Genomic DNA, 17,317 nt, shown 5'->3' with positions numbered 1-17,317 from the left:
AAATAGTACTAGACGCCATGTTAATAGCTAACATTTATTGAGAGCTTACTGCTTACTAAGTGCCAAGCACTGTTTTAAAGAATGTAATAACCTTTTGTTTCCCACAACAATCCCATGAAATAGATATAATTATTCTAAATTATAGATGAATAATGTAGGCCCTGAAAAATTAAATAAGAACTGGGTTACAAACTCAGGTGGTATGGCTCCAGTCATTGCTCCCAAATGCCACCTTATGCTGTCCTGGTGCATAACCTGTTTCTGGGAAACCCAGAGTGCATCTTGTAGACAGGGAAACCAGGGCCAGTATGTACAGAGACTTGCCCACCTCCACATAGCTGGTTAAAGGAATAACCAAGAAAACCCTAACTCCCAATTTCTAGAACAGTAATTCTCCTACCTTTTGCTTCCTGTAGAACCTATTCCTTGTTTTAACCGGTCTGCTGCTCTTCTTTGAAAGTTCTGCTTTCCTGAGATGTGACCCCAGAACATACTCTGACTGAACAGCTCCATCAGCAGGGCCCAGGGAGGGGCCTACTGCCCTTCCTAAGACGTTTTGCCTACTTTTTTTTCAAAGAACCAAAAAAATCAACTGCCACCGTGAGCAGAACTTGTCTCAACTCTGATGAACTTTTCTTTTTTCAGTCTCCCCCTCCCCCTTCTCTCTCTCATACATGCCTCCCTGAACTCCTGGGGCTAAGCTTCCAGCAATCTACTTTCCTGTCTAATCCTTCCTGGGACTTGGGCCTCAGAGTTGAGGCAGCCATTGGCCTAGCCCAGCTCACAGGTCTAGGGCATCAGGGGAGAAGGGCTGGAGTCTTGGGGGGCCTTATCTTCCTCAGCTGGCAAACTGTTACATATTAAAACTATTTATCCAATTAAAAACAAAAGCGTGCAGGCTCTTGAATCTGACTGAGAAGGGCCCAGTCGCAGCTCTACCATTTACTACAGAGGGGCAAGGAAAGTTAGTTAGCATTTCTGTGTCCCTGCTTCTTCCTCTGAAAAATTAAGATAATAAGCCTCACAGGGTTATTGTGAGGACCTATTGTGAATTAATGCCTACCACTTACTGAATGTTAACTATTGTTATAGGTAACATTCGTCCTGCAAAGTTAACCCACTCTGAGAGATGATTTATAGGTGGCTTGCTAATAAAACTTAAAAAATCTCTCAAGTCCAATCAATATTTCTGAGATAGTCCAGAACAGTTCAGCATGAGCTTCGGTGTTCCAACATCAAGACCTGCCAAGTTTTTCTCTCTGTGTAACCCGAAGATGTGTCCTTCATTCTTCTAGAGCATTCTGGAGGTGAGTATTAAATGAAACACACACATTGCTTCTTAGCCTTTTGACTAAGACCAAGCATAGGTAAATGAAACAGACACACAGGATACCTTCTAAAGGTAAACAATAATGGTCAAAGGAAGTACAATTATGGCAAAGTATATTAAGAGAACAAAATGTCTCCCTCTATATAAAATGATCAGCACAGAGACCCAGATCCACAGTGGCGATGGCATGGCACATTACTGTTGTACTACTATCTGTTGAGCTAATTCCAAACAATACATCTAGCTCATTGCCCTGTATACATACCAGGTGAAACTTTGAAATTGCAGACTCCTTCTTCTCCTTCTTCAAGCAAGATTAGGTATTGCAGCAAGAACTCTTATCCCCTGTGTTAATTTCTGCAAAGGAAGAATGGCAAATGTGAGTTTGCAGTAACTCCTCGTGCTCTAACAAGTCAGGGGGTGGGGTTGCAAGATTTCTTCTCTAAATTAATTTCAACATTTTTGTGTGTCTTTAGAAAAAATTCAGCATGTTTGTTTTAGGCATATATAACATTTATGTACATGTACATTATTTTCTGTGTTTTGGCTGATATAGTAACATACCATAAAATATCCCAAACAAAATCATGATAAACATTGACTTAGAGGTGGTTAGCCCTCTCAATAAATTCACATCTCTGTTTCAAATGCTTCATCTTCCTGATTAGACAACAAAAATAATTTGAGAAATTATTAAAATCAATCACTATTTGAACTATATATAGCATGGGCCTTCTAAAAATGAAACTATATCTAGTTACAAGTTAAGAACCATATTGTGGTTCAATCAAGTAAGAGATAAAAAGTTGCAGTCAAAGGCCTTATATTCTATCTTCCTGAGAAGTAATTTAAATGTAAATAAATTTTATTTAAATCAATGGCATCCTAAATTATATGCATAAATGCAATCATTATGAATAGCAGATGGAGCAGCTTCAGACAAATGCATTCAAAGATTAGCCGGATGAGTAAAAAAGAAACTGTCATCTTGTTCTGATTAGTCAAAGAAAACATCAGGAATAAGTAACCATTTGGGGAAGGCTGTGATAAGAAAAGTGACTTTGTAGCTGCTCTGCCTGTGGAGTAGCCACTCTTTGCCTCAGTGCCTCACTAATAAACTCTTTCACTTTAAACTCTTTTAAAAAGCTGACCTAGGCCACTGAGTTGCCTGTTAAAAACCCTGGGTTTGCCTAGCTAGTTAAGGCACATATGGGAGTTGATGCTTCCTGCTCTTCCCCTTTCTCTCTCTCCTCTCTAAAATGAACAAATTAAAAAGAAAATTTAGAGAGTGACTTTGTGACCTTATAGAAGGGGCATAAGAAGAAGAATGCCTTCAAATTAATTTTTGTCAAATTAATCCAACCAGATTTTCTAGACTCTGTATCAATTCATTTTACTTGGTGCTAATCAACTTAAATTTTTATAATGAGGGTAGCCCTGGCTGGTTTGCTCAATGGTAGAGCATCAGCCTGGTGTGTGGACGTACTGGGTTCGATTCCCAGTCAGGGTACACAGAAGCGACCATCTGCTTCTCCACCCTTTCCCCTCTCCCTACTTTCTATCTCCCCCCCCCCCCGAAGCAAAGGCTCCACTGGAGCAAACTGGCCCAAGAGCTGAGGATGGATGGCACCATGGCCTCATTTCAGGTGCTGAAATGGCTCCTGTTGCAATGGAGCAGCAGCCCCAGCCCCAGATGGGCAGAGCATGCCCCCAAGTGGGCTTGCCCAAGGGATCCCAGTAGGGCACATGCGAGGGTCTGTCTCTCTGCCTCCCTGCTTCTCACTTAAGAAAAACACCCCCCCAAAAATAAATAAATAAAATAAAATGAGGGTAGATAAGAAGAAATAAAAATATAAATTCTTAAGAAGCTAAATGAATTATTAATCAACATTGTGAAATTTCAGTTTCTTTCTACCTTATCAAGCCTATATTTCAAATTCATATTTATCTTATAATATGCTTCAGGTTTTTATTCTAAGAATGATCAAAATCAATAATGAATCCATATGAAATAGTCATGTGAAATTCTAACTCATAGAAAACATTCAGAGAGAAAATATTTTATCATAAAGAAGCCATTCATTGGAGATAACAGAAATTCAGGTTTCCCCTCTGCTGCAGTTACAGACTGAGTATGGATATTTATAAAATGAGAATATAATGGCATCTTTATCATCAGCACCAGAATCTTATTGTATTGAATTTACTACCATTCTCTTTTCCTGCCTGTGACCTTATGTGACCCGATAGCAGAAACAGACCATGTTGTATTTATTCTGGGTGGTCTCATCCATGTTGGGGAGAATAGCAGAGCAAAGCAGGATGCACATGTATGATCAAAACAGAGGAATGCTAGCAATTTTATGGATTTTATACTCAATGGTGCTTCATATTAATTTCCTGTGGTTATTGTCTTAATCCTTACATGCTTCATTTTGCAATCAGCCACCAGCTTTAGATAGCGCAGGTCAGAGTCACCAGATTGGTCAGTCTCCCATTTCCAAGACTACTCTGCACATCTGCCAACAGCATTAGAACAGCAGGCACCAAAGGTCACGATGGATAGATGACTGGGTAAAGAGAGCTAGTTTGGAGCCATGGTTCTCAAAGTGTGATCTTGCACTAGCAGCAGCAGCAGCACTTAGAAATTTGTTAGAAACTAATTTTTTTATTTACTGATGTTACAAAGAGAGGAGAGATGTGGGGGGAGCGAGAAGTATCAACTCATAGTGCCTCACTTTAGTTGTTCGTTGATTGTTTCTCCTATGTGCCTTGACCAGGCAAGCCCAGGGTTTCAAACTGGCGACCTCAGCATTCCAAGTCAATGTTTTATTCACTGGGCCACCACAGGCCAAGCCCTGGAGAAATGCAAATTCTTAAGTCCCATCCCAGACTTAATGAATTAGAAAGTGAGGCCCACCAACCTGTTTCCACAGGCCCTCCAGGTGATTCTGATACACACTAAAGTTTGAGAGTTAGTGGATTAGAATGATTTCTCAACGTTATGATTCCTTTAAAATGTATGATACGTGCCTGACCAGGTGGTGGCCCAGTGGATAGAGTGTTGGACTGGGACATGGAGGGCCCAGGTTCGAAACCCCGAGGTCGCCAGCTTGAGTGTGGGCTCATCGGGTTTGAGCAAGGCTCACCAGCTTGAGCCCAAGGTCACTGGTTGACAAGGGGTCACTTGCTCTGCTGTAGACCCACGGTCAAGGCACATAAGAGAAAATAATCAATGAACAACTAAGGTGCCGCAATGAAGAATTGATGCTTTTCATCTCTCTCCCTTCCTGTCTTGTCTGTCCCTATCTGTCCCTCTCTCTCTGTCACAAAAAAAAAAGATGTTTAAAATGTATGATAAGTTGGTTCTTATCACAAAGCTTCAAAGGACCCAAGAAAATGTTCATATTACACTGTCTTATATACAGCTATGAAAAACTAGGGAAAATGAGTGTTGGAGATTTATGGGTATTCTAAAGAGCATATTTTAAAACACAGACAACTTTATATTTGTGGACAGGAGTCTGAGTGGGGAAAGAATGTGAATGTCTTTTCCAGGACCTATGCCCACTGAGACAGAGGAAACAGCTTCCCAGAGACCCCAGAAATGGGCCACCAGCTCAGGCTAAGAGAAGCACGAAGACAAGGGCACTGGGACACTTGGATCACCATCACCAAATATATTAATAGAAAAGCTGAGTTCATTAATGCCTGGTAAAATTCCTTACCTGCATTGCTGAGCTGGGCCCCAAAGAGTCAGAATCGACCACCGACACAGGTTAAAGTGGTGTGCGCATGTGTTTAATGAATGGAAGACACCCACTCCCTTCCCTTTCCCTACCCTCTTCCCAACTCCAGTCCTTTCCTGAAATCTCTCAAAGGTATAGATGCAGCCTTCCATGCGGCACATATGCATGCATTTAGAGAATCGATGACTTTATCTAACATTTAACTGTTATGAATGAATTCAACAATTAATGACTGAAATAGAAAAAAAGAAATAGGCCTGACCCGTAGTGGTGCAATGGAGGAAGCACTGACCTGGAATGCTGAGGTGGCTGGTTCGAAACAACAGGCTTGCCTGGTCAAGGCCCGTACGAGAAGCAACTACTACCTTCCTGCTCCTTAGCTCCCTTTCTCTCGCTCGAAAATCAACAACAACAACAACAAAAATCTAAAAAAAAAAAAGAAAATTCAAAAGAGAAAAGAGAAATAAACAAAAAAAATCAAAAAAGAAGAAAAAACCCCAAAATATAACAAAACAATAAAAAGAAAACAGAATTAATCAATGAATCAAAACAAATCTTGGGTGCTTTATCTGTATTGTATTTTTTTTATTTTGAAATCTTGTTCCTTGACTGGGTACAGTCTGCTGTTGTTGGATATTTTTTTCTTTCTTGTAGTAGTTTTATTTTTCAAAATAATGTAATGTTTTTATTAAAGTATTTTATGATAATATAAATTCATAGCCTTGTTGGTTAGAGCATTGTCCAGAAGCACAGTAGTTGCCAGTTTGATCCCCAGTCAGGGCACATATAGGAACAGATCAATGTTCCTGTCTCTAAAAAGAAAAAAAAAGAAAAAAGAAAAAAAATCAATAGCTTTACTTTTTCTAAAATTATATGTCGGACATAACATGGCTTCCAATAAGAGACATGTGAAGACACATTTATTGAGACAGAAGTATAATACCAAAGTCATAAAATAGAGGAGGAATAATATACTCTAGCTGCAAAGGCTACATGGTAACTGTGCATGACTATTACTTCTGTTTCTGCCACCAGAAAAAGAAGAGCAATATGGGCCTGACCTGTGGTGGCGCAGTGGATAAAGCTTCAACCTGGAACGCTAAGGTTGCTGGTTCGAAACCCCGAGCTTGCCCAGTCAAGGCACATACGGGAGTTGATGCTTTCTGCTCTTCCCCCTTCTCTCTCTCTGTCTCTCTGTCTGTCTCTGTCTCTCTCTCTCTCTCTCTGTGTCTCTTTCTCTCTCTCCTCTCTAAAATGAATTTTTAAAAAAGAAAGAAAAATAGCAATACAATGTGTTGTTCTTAGAATGGGAAATAAGGAAACCAGTTTTTCAGAGGGGATTTCCCCTAATTCTCTAAAATAAAGTAAACCCATCATGTGATGCCTTATGAGTGAGACATTGTAAGAGATTTTAGTCAGTAAATTCAACAGTTTTGTAACAAATTTGGCCCTTGTACTCTCTAAAAGATAAATTCAGTAATGGGGATTCTGGAAAAGACTAAGTTAATGTTGTGTAAATGATCTAATGCAGGGGTCGGGAACCTATGGCTCATGAGCCAGATGTGGCTCTTTTGATGGCTGCATCTGGCTCACAGACAAATCTTTAATAAAAAAAAAAAATAGGCCCTGGCCGGTTAGCTCAGTGGTAGAGCGTCAGCCTGGCGTGCAGAAGTCCTGGGTTCGATTCCCGGCTAGGGCACACAGGAGAAGCGCCCATCTGCTTCTCCACCCCTCCCCCTCTCCTTCCTCTCTGTCTCTCTCTTCCCCTCCCGCAGCCAAGGCTCCATTGGAGCAAAGATGGCCCTGGTGCTGGGGATGGCTCCTTGGCCTCTGCCCCAGGCACTAGAGTGGCCTGGTCGCAACAGAGCGACGCCCCGGAGGGGCAGAGCATCGCCCCCTGGTGGGTGTGCCGGGTGGATCCCGGTTGGGCGCATGCGGGAGTCTGTCTGACTGTCTCTCCCCATTTCCAGCTTTGGAAAAATACAAAAAAAAATAACAACATTAAAAACATAAAGCAGGCCCTGGCCGGTTGGCTCAGTGGTAGAGTGTCGGCCTGGCGTGCAGGAGTCCCAGGTTTGATTCCTGGCCAGGGCACACAGGAGAAGCGCCCATCTGCTTCTCCACCCCTCCCCCTCTCCTTCCTCTCTGTCTCTCTCTTCCCCTCCTGCAGCCAAGGCTCCATGGGAGCAAAGTTGGCCCGGGTGCTGAGGATGGCTCCATGGCCTCTGCCTCAGGCGCTAGAATGTTCCTGGTTGCAACAGAGCGACGCCCCAGATGGGCAGAGCATCGCCCCCTGGTGGGCATGCTGGGTGGATCCCGGTCGGGCGCATGCGGGAGTCTGTCTGACTGCCTCCCTGTTTCCAACTTCAGAAAAATACCAAAAAAAAAAAAAAAAAAAAAAAAAAAGTGCCAAAGCACGACCAGCTGAAACTTTTTCTGGGTGTTTCTTTTCAATGAGACTTGAAAGCTTCTCCCACATTGCCAGCATGTCTTTAATTTCACTTGTAGAAATCATTTCCTCTGACTCTACCTCCTCCTCACTACTTTTTTCATGCCGAGTTCAAGGTTCTTCTTGTAACCTCTTGCCATGCCAAGTCAATAATGTGTAAACATATCATGATGTTGTAGTGATCTTTCCAAAACTCTCTAAGAGTTAGAATTGTATTCTCAGTCACCTCAAAGCAGCGGTGGAACAAGTGCTTTGTGTAAAGCTTTTTAAAGTTGGAAATGACCTGCTGATCCATAGGTTGCAAGATTGAAGTCGTGTTGGGTGGATGGTAGAGGACTTTCACAAAATTTTTTTTAATTCTGTTTTCTTTTTTATTTATTTATTCATTTTAGAGAGGAGAGGGAGAGACAGAGAGACAGAGAGAGGAGAGACAGAGAGAGAGAAGGGGGGGGAGGAGCTGGAAGCATCAACTCCCATATGTGCCTTGACCAGGCAAGCCCAGGGTTTCGAACTGGCGACCTCAGCATTTCCAGGTCAATGCTTTATCCACTGTGCCACCACAGGTCAGGCCGACTTTCACGAATTTGAACTCATCGAGAATGTCATCTTCAAGACCAGGTGGGGCCCTGGCCGGCTGCCTCAGCGGTAGAGCGTCAGCCTGGCGTGCGGGGGATCCGGGTTTGATTCCCGGCCAGGGCACATAGGAGAAGCGCCCATTTGCTTCTCCAACCCCCCTCCTTCCTCTCTGTCTCTCTCTTCCCCTCCCGCAGCCAAGGCTCCATTGGAGCAAAGATGGCCCGAGCGCTGGGGATGGCTCCTTGGCCTCTGCCCCAGGAGCTAGAGTGGCTCTGGTCGCAGCAGAGCGACGCCCCGGAGGGGCAGAACATCGCCCCCTGGAGGGCAGAGCATCGCCCCTGGTGGGCGTGCCGGGTGGATCCCAGTCGGGTGCATGCGGGAGTCTGTCTGACTATCTCTCCCCATTTCCAGCTTCAGAAAAAAAAAAAAAAAAAAAGACCAGGTGGGTGGGCTGGAGCATTTTCAAGGATTAGTAATGCTTTCATCAGTTTATTTTCTTGAAGATATTTCTTCACTGCAGGACCAAAGATGAGATTTGCCCATTCAATAAAAAACTGCCACATAACCCATGGCCTAGCCTTGGCATGCCACATAACCTGCAGTTTTTCTTTAAAAATCTTGTCTTAAAGATTTTCGGAATGATACACTAGCAGCGGCTTTACTTTACAGTCACCGCTGGCATTTAGGGTCAGACAGTCCTTCATGGGTTTATGGCCTGGCAGCTTCTTCTCCTCTGCGGTGATGAAAGTCCTCCGGGGCATTTTTTCCCAAAACAATCCTGTTTCATCAGTTGAACACTTGTTGGAGGATGTAGCCTTCTTTTGTGATAAGCGCAGCAAAATGTGCAATGTACTCCTCAGCTGCCTTAACGTCAGCACTCACAGCTTCACCATGCCTCACCACCGAGTGGATGCCAGATCTCTTCTTGAAATTTTCAAACCAGCCATGACTTGCCTTAAATGTATCTTCTGCTGCCTCTTTTGAGGTTGATGGTTCTTTCTTCTTCAAGTTGCCATAAATAATAAGTGCCTTTTCGCATATTACAGTCTCCGTCACTGTATGTCCTGCCAGCTTTTTCTCTTTCACCCACGCCAGCAGAAGCTTCTCCATTTCTTCATGGATATTTGTCCTTAATTGGGACAGAATTGTAGTTCCTTTTGCTGGATTTGTGCTTTTGATGGCATCCTTTTGTTTAAGGATGGTACAAATTGTAGATGTATTGCGGTCGTACAGCCTTGTCAGTTCAATCACTTGTACACCACACTCATGTTTTTCTATTATTTCTTGCTTTACTTCTATCGACATCATTCTCTTCTTCTTCTCCTCACCACTGTCCTTTACGCTCACTTTCTTCAGCCCCATGATAGCACACAAAAAAAGTTAGTAAAAAATGCAAAAACGATGCAAGAACGAGTATAGCGCACGAGATTCTACTTGATTCTGCGGGTAACACGTGAGAAAGAACGAGATGCTGGTGGTGTGCTGCTGATACTGGACCCGTGCACCAACGCACCAACTAGCAGTAGCTTCCTGAATCATGACTCGTATCTCGGAATTTTCCTCGGATCTCGAACAAAAATAATGTACAGACCAAGTCGCAGCTTGTATCTTAAAAAAAAAAAAAAAAAATTCGTATGTTGGTCTGCTCGTATCTCAATGTACCACTGTATGTAAATAAAAGAGTATAGTTTTTAGGAAGTTGAGAGCTATATAGTCTATCATTCTGAGATCTTGGTTTAGTATTTGGGTTAATCTAACCACAAAGACAAGCTTAAATGAAACCTAAACAAACTGAGTCTGAATCAGTGGAAAGCTAAGTGATTAAATATTGCAAGTTCATTCAGAGCTAAAACAAAAGGAGAGAGAATTTCCTGGCATCAGGCCACAAAAATTTGATTCAGCATTAAAAAATTAATCCTCACATCCCTATTATTTCTATCAACTATAAAATATGTTTTAAAACATAAAAAAATGTTATTTTTGTTCAAGGTATTTTCTTAAAAAATTTTAGTGCTCAAAAAAAATGTTAGTGCCTATTATGTCATGTATGTTTTACCCCAATATCAGAGATCAGAAAAGAGGCTAGCTATATACAGAGATTGCTGGTGCCCACCAAAACAAACAAACAAAAAGATATATCTCAGTTATCAGTGTGTTGAAAGAAGATTTGGTTTTAATAAAGCTTACCTTATTATAGGATTTTTTTTATTGGTCAATATCATGCTCAGTTTGGTATACCACATTTTCAAAACAATACCAATAAAGAAAAATGTATCTAGAGCAGTGTTCACCAAAGTGAATACTGGCAAACATAATTCTACAAAACCTTCCCTCAAAAAAGTCCCAGGATCAAGTAGGATTGGAAAACTCTGAACACTTTATACTTCTTCTAGAGTTTCACAATCATTTTGCATACTAAATATTCTGAGAAGTCCTCAAATATTGAAACTTCTTTCATTTTGTTTATCACACTATTCTGCAAATGCACTTTCCCTTTTTCTTTTATCATCACCATGATTATCCTGCTCAACCAGACATTGAAAAACATCGCTTTGGGAAGCACTAACCTAGGGAATAACCAGGATGCTGAGATGTCTGGAAAATGAAGAAACTAGGACTGCAGAAAGAAGGTGGAGCTTGGATGCACACAGACCTGCTTTTGAATCCCAGCTCTGCCAGTTAGAACCTTCATGACCTTTCCCACATGTAAAATAGTTATAAAATAAATACTGACCTCAGCAGCTGATTTCTCAACAGAAATTTTGCAGACCAGAGGAATTGGCCTGAAATACTCCAAGTGATAAAAAGCAAAGACTGACAATCAAAACTACTCTACCCAACAAAGCTATCATTTAGAATTGAAGGACAGATTAAGAGCTTCCCAAACAAGAAAAAATTAAAGGAGTTTCTCACCACCAAACCAGTATTATAAGAAACATTAAAGGGACTTTTTTAAGAAAAAGAAGAAAAATAAAGAGCAAAAATATAAATAATAAAATGGCAATAACTATATATCTATCAATTACTTTAATTGTAAATGAATTAGGCCTGGCCTGTGGTGGTACAGTAGCTAAAGAATTGACCTGGAACGCTGAGGGTGCCAGTTCAAAACCCTGAGCTTGCCCAGTCAAGGCACATACAACAAGCAATCAATAAACAACTAAAGTGAAGCAACTATGAGTTGATACTTCCTGCTCCCCCATCTGTAAAAATCAATAAATAAAATCTTTAAATGTAAAGGGATTAAATGCTCCAATCAAAGACATATGGAGGCTGAATGGATAAGAAAACAAGACCCTTACATGTACTGTCTATAAGGGACTTAATTCAGATGGAAAGACACACACAGACTGAAAGTAAAGGGATGGAAAAAGATATTTCATGAAAATGGAAACAAACAAAAAATTGGAGTAGCAAGACAAAACAGACTTTAAAATAAGTCTTTGTTTCTTGTTCTACTTTTGAGTATTTCTGGATATTTATCTGAAGAAGCCCAAAACACTTATTTGAAAAGTCACATGCATCCATATGTTCATTGAAGCATTTACAATAGCCAAGATATGGAAGTAACCTAAGTGTCCATCAATAGATGCGTGGATAAAGAAATGGTCCATGTATACAATGGAATATGACTCAGCCATAAAAATGAACAAAACCCTGACATCTGCAACAATATGGTTAGACTTAGAGGGTATTGTTCTAAATGAAATATCAGACAGAGAAAAACAAAGGCTATATGATTTCACTTATATGTAGGATCTAAGAAACAAAATAAATGAACAAACTAAAGAGAAACAGACCCATAGATAGAGAGAAGATTTTAATGGTTGGAAGCTGGGGGGTTTAGACAGGTGAATAAGGGGAAAGGGTTAAGTACAAATTGGTAGTTACACAATAGTCATGGGGGTGTAAAGTACAGCTCAGGAAATATAGTCAATAATATAATAACTATGTTTGGTGTCAGACTAGATTTATCAGGGTGATCACTTTCTAAGTTATATAATTATTATAAATATGTAACCACTATGTTACACACCTGAAACTAATATACTGCTCACAAAAATTAGGGGATTTTTTTTTATAAAATAAGAACATCAGAAAAGCAAACGACAAGTCAAAGAAAGTTGTTCCATTATGCAAATGAGATGCAAAACCAACTTTTATTTCATTGGTGAAAATACACTATACAAAATACTGAAAGTATTGTGAGCAGTGTATATATTGTTAATCATAAATAAAATATAAAAATCATTAAAAAAAATACTGATCTCAGGAGAAGTGTCTGTTCAGGTGCTCTCCCCAGTTTTTAATTGGATTGCTTGCTTGTTGCTGAGCTTTGTAAGTTCTTTATATATTTTGGATATTAACCCTTATCGGAGCTATTGTTTGCAAATATCTCCCATTTAGTTGGCTGTGTATTTGTTTTGTTGTCAGTTTCTTTTGCTGTGCAGAAGCGTTTTAGGATGATATAGTCCTATTCATTTATTTTTGCCTTTATTTCCCTTGCCTTTGGGGTCAAATTCATAAATTGTTCTCTATGGCCAAGATCCATGAGTTTAATATCTATATTTTCTTCTATGTAATTTATTGTTTCAGATCTTATATTTAGGTCTTTGATCCATTTCGAATTAATTTTTGTGCAGGGGGACAAACTGTAGTCAAGTTTCATTCTTTTGCATGTGGTTTTCCAATTTTCTCAGCACCATTTACAAATATTGATTGACTTATGACCTATGCAACTTACGACCATTCGACTTTATGATCACAATCACTAGCCACGACTGCTCCGCGTCTGGCAGCGCAAACGTTGCCCAGCTGGGCGTAGGGCAGTGCAGACCAGCTTTCGGCAGCACTACCATCTCCGCGTGCACCATTTCAACTGTTATCCCAGACTCGGTACAACAATTTGTGTTTTGTGTCTTGGATATTTTTCATCAAACCCCTCCCAAGATGTCTACCAAGAGGAAATTGTCTTTGCAAATATTAAACCAGTTGTACTGGTAATGCAGTGTTTTACTTAAAACTGATGAATGTAAAAATAAAAAACAAAATGGTGTAGAGATGATACAAATGGCATAAAATGAACAAAGAAAATTATGATATATAACAATAATGAAAGAAAATTATGATAAAATATGATAAAGATTTTTATAACATCATTTCACAGTACTTGTAAATATAGGCTACTCAGCATACGACCAAATCGTGTTCCGGCCGGTCTATCAGAACCAATCGTGGTCGTAAGTCAAGCACTAGCTGTATTGAAGAGGCTTTCTTTTCTGTCGTGTGTTTTTGGCTCCTTTGTTGAATATGATTTGTCCATATATATGTGGTTTTATTTCTGGGCTCTCGAATCTGTTCCATTGGTCTGTATGTCCTTTTTTCTGCCAATACCATGCTATTTTGATTATCATGGCTCTGTAGTATAATTTGAAGTCAGGTATTTTTCAGGTATCTGGCTTTGTTCTTTTTTCTCAGGATTGCTTTAGCTATTTGGGGTTTTTTATAGTTCCATAAAAACCTAAATTTTTGTTCCTTATCTTTAAAGAGATGACATTGGAATTTTGATGGGAATAGCATTAAATCTGCATATTGTTTTGGGTAAAATGGCCATTTTAAATATGTTGATCCTCCCAATCCAGGAACATGAAATATTTTTCCAAAGAAGACATATAAATGGCCAACAGATGTCTGAGAAGATGCTCATCTTCACTAGTAAGTCAAGAAACGCAAATCAAAACTACAATGAGATACCACTTCACACCTGTTAGGTTAGCTATTATCAACAAGATAGGTAATAACAAGTGTTGGAGAGGCTGTGGAGAAAAAGGAACCCTCATTCACTGCTGGTGGGAATGCAAATTAGTACAACCATTATGGAAGAAAGTATGGTGGTTCCTCAAAAAATTAGGAATAGAATTACATATGACCCAGCAATCCCTTTACTGGGTATATACCCCCCTAACTCAAAAACATTGATATGTAACAACACATTCACCCCCATGTTCATTGCAGCATTGTTCACAGTGGCCATGACATGGAAACAACCAAAGTGTCCCTTGATAGAGGATTGGGTAAAGAAGATGTGGTACATATATACAATGGAATACTACTCAGCCATAAGAAATGATGACATCGGATCATTTACAACAACATGGAATGGACATTGAGAACATTATACTGAGTTCAATAAGTAAGTCAGAAAAAACTAAAAACTATGATTTCACACATAGATGGGATACAAAACTGAGACTCATGGACATGGATAAAAGTGCAGTGGTTACCAGGCGGAGGGGGATGTGGGGGAGAGGGCAGGGGGAAGGAATGAAGGGCATAAAGAGAGACAAATATAAGGTGAGAGAAAATATTTTGACTCTGGGTGATGGGTATACAACACAATCAACTGTTCAAATACTATAGAAATGTTTACCTGAAACCTGTGTACTCTTGTGGATCAATGTCACCCTGTTAAATTTAATTTTCTAAATAAAAAAAAAATACTGATCTCATAATGTTTTTGTAAAGATTAGCAATAGAGTACACAAAACATATAGCCCAGTGTCTGGTTAATAGTGCATAAAATATTACACATTTCTCTTTATTATTGCTGTTAATCACTTCACCAGGATAAAAGAAATATGGAAGAAAGGGGAAAAATAATTCCTGAACAGTTTTTTCATATAGAAGAGGTAACAGACTATTATAAGCCTGGCCAGAGAGCAGAAAAAGAATCAATGGGCAGAAATTGTAAGAAAGCACATCTATCTATCTATCTATCTATCTATCTATCTATCTATCTATCTATCTATCTATCTACCTATCTATCTATCTCTCTATCTCTCTCTCTTTCTCTGTCTTTTTGGCAATAACAATTTTTATTATTCTTTAATTTATTAGAAAATCTTTTAAACGAGTCTTGGCAAATGGTTGTTTGCTTTTTGCTTAAAAAGCACACAACTGTTAGATACATTTACATTGTGTTCTGTCTTCCCTCCCCAATCCTTACATATTTAAGGCCAGGTTTTATCAGTCAAGTTAAAGATATTCTTCAGAGTCCCAATGAATCTGTTAAGAGATGATTTTGACTGGGATGACATTCTGGAAGATGCGAATTATTCTTAACAGAACCTGATGGTTCATTTTTCCTGAGGAGCACTTTCCTTCTTTATTATGAGAACTGACTGAGGCCCGCTATAAAAGAGTACTTAGATGAATTAGACTAACAAAGTATCTGATACTACAACTGCCCACCAGGGTTTTAGTAAGCCCTATCAGCACCCTAAGATGTTGACATTTACAGGGAAGCTCACCTAATTTTCCAATAGGCCCATATCATCCTCTTCCCCTACATGCTCTTGGTTTCTACCCTTTTTCTTTTTAAAAAAAATTTTTATTGAATTTATTGAAGTGGCTTTGCTTAACAAAATTATATATGTTTCAGGTGTACAACTCCATAACACATCACCTGTATATTGCATTGTGTGTTCACCATGCTAAGTCTCCTTCTATCACCATTTATTCCCCTCTGCCCTCTCCTGCCTCCCCAACCCTTTCCCCCTTTTGTAATTCCCATACTCTTGTCTGTGTCTATGAGTTTTGTTTGTTTTTTTTTTTTTTTGCTTAAACACCTTCACCTTATTCACCCAGCACCCTAACCACCATCCCCTCTGTTACTTGTCAGTCTGTTCTCTGTATCTATGTCTGTCTCTATTTTGTTAGCTTATTTTGTTTATCAGATTCCACACATAAGTGAAATTATATGGTACTTGTCTAAGAAAGCATATCTCTGCCCCTAGTAAAAAGTGCTCTAATTGAGCAAGCAGAGTGGAAAGTGTTTAATAAGACAGTGAGCTTTTATCACTGGCCACCTTCAAATGACTGGAAAGTCAAATAGTAAGAATGTTGTAAATTGGATTCTTAGTGGTGGAAGATCTCTTTCAAATCCCATATTTTATTAATCTAATTTCACAGAGGTATCTCCCTCTCTACCTGTACCATATGTATTTCAAATGCTTAAAGCCCATAAAAGTGAAAACTACTGGGTACTGAACTTTTGCCCATAAAGCCCCTGCCTACTTCCCAAACTGAGGAAGATCTTTAGAGCGTACTTGCCAACTACAAAGATTTTGTTGAGTCAATCTAATCATGTGTTTCTTGTGTTCAAAAACATTCAGACGTGTACCTAGAATTGTTTAACCTCCTCTCCTCCTGGCCCATTCTTTCCTTCCAGTCACATCAGGTCTCTGTGCTCAAGGACCACTTACTCTAGGTGTCCACTCCACCTCTGAATCTTCTCCAACATTCTACTGTCTGTCTAGAACTCTTTCATCTTCCCCTAACTTTTTTTTAAGTGAGAGGAGGGGAGACAGACAGACTCCTGCATGCACCCTGACTGGGATCCACCCAGCAACACCCTTCTGGGGCCAGCACTTGAATCAACCAAGCTATCCTCAGCATCTGGGGCCAACACTCAAACCAATTAAGCCACTGGCTTAATTGTGAGAGGGGACAGGGGAGAGAAGGGAGAAAGGGAGGGGAAGAGAAGCAGATGGTGCTTCTCATGTGTGCCCTGACCGGGGATGAAACCTAGTACATTTGCACGCCGGGCCAACACTCTAACCTGCGCCAACTGGCCAGGGCCATCTTCCTCTAACTTTGTCATTTAATAACATGTAACTTCCAATAGTCCATTTCCTTTAGTATTTTTAATTAAAACCATCAAGAAGATAGGGTCACATATTAATAAAATAAAAATGTTAAATTAAATTGAGGAATAGGAAGGCTGAAAGGAACTGACTGCAATGCTTGCTATCATGAACATGTGAACAAAGCAAAAAGCATACGTCAAATTCTTTATTTTTAAATAAGCTGTGTCTCACTGAATTTAAAGTAGTTCATTTTAGGTCTAAAAAATTCTCAGGATAGTTATATGCAAGGATGGACAGAAGATTGTGCTAATTATCGTCCATTTCTCCCCACTCCCCCTTATTCCCAGACTCACTCTCCCTCTTCTCTAGGAGGCTGACCTCTATGAAGTGTGTCTATAGACTCTCTTGACCTCTGGCTTCCTGCTGAGTTTGGCCAATGGAGAACACTGGCAAGAGATAAGAGCGAGGATAGTGTGGTTGGGGTATTCTTTTCCTGCTCCCTCTACGTGGGGGTCATTAAAGGTTGGACACCTCCCTCCATCAAAGATCTCAGCTCTTGTTAGCT

General features: G+C 39.9%; 1 pseudogene; it reads right to left on the bottom strand.

Annotated features, from left to right (window-relative positions):
- Positions 1-17,317, bottom strand: part of LOC136403177 (chloride intracellular channel protein 1 pseudogene) — a 55,431-nt pseudogene that overhangs the window by 14,244 nt on the left and 23,870 nt on the right.

The sequence above is a fragment of the Saccopteryx leptura genome, chromosome 4 (assembly GCF_036850995.1).
Source record: "Saccopteryx leptura isolate mSacLep1 chromosome 4, mSacLep1_pri_phased_curated, whole genome shotgun sequence".
Classification (NCBI taxonomy): domain Eukaryota; kingdom Metazoa; phylum Chordata; class Mammalia; order Chiroptera; family Emballonuridae; genus Saccopteryx; species Saccopteryx leptura.
Note: the sequence above shows the minus strand (reverse complement) of the source record. Positions and strands in the feature narration are given on the sequence as shown.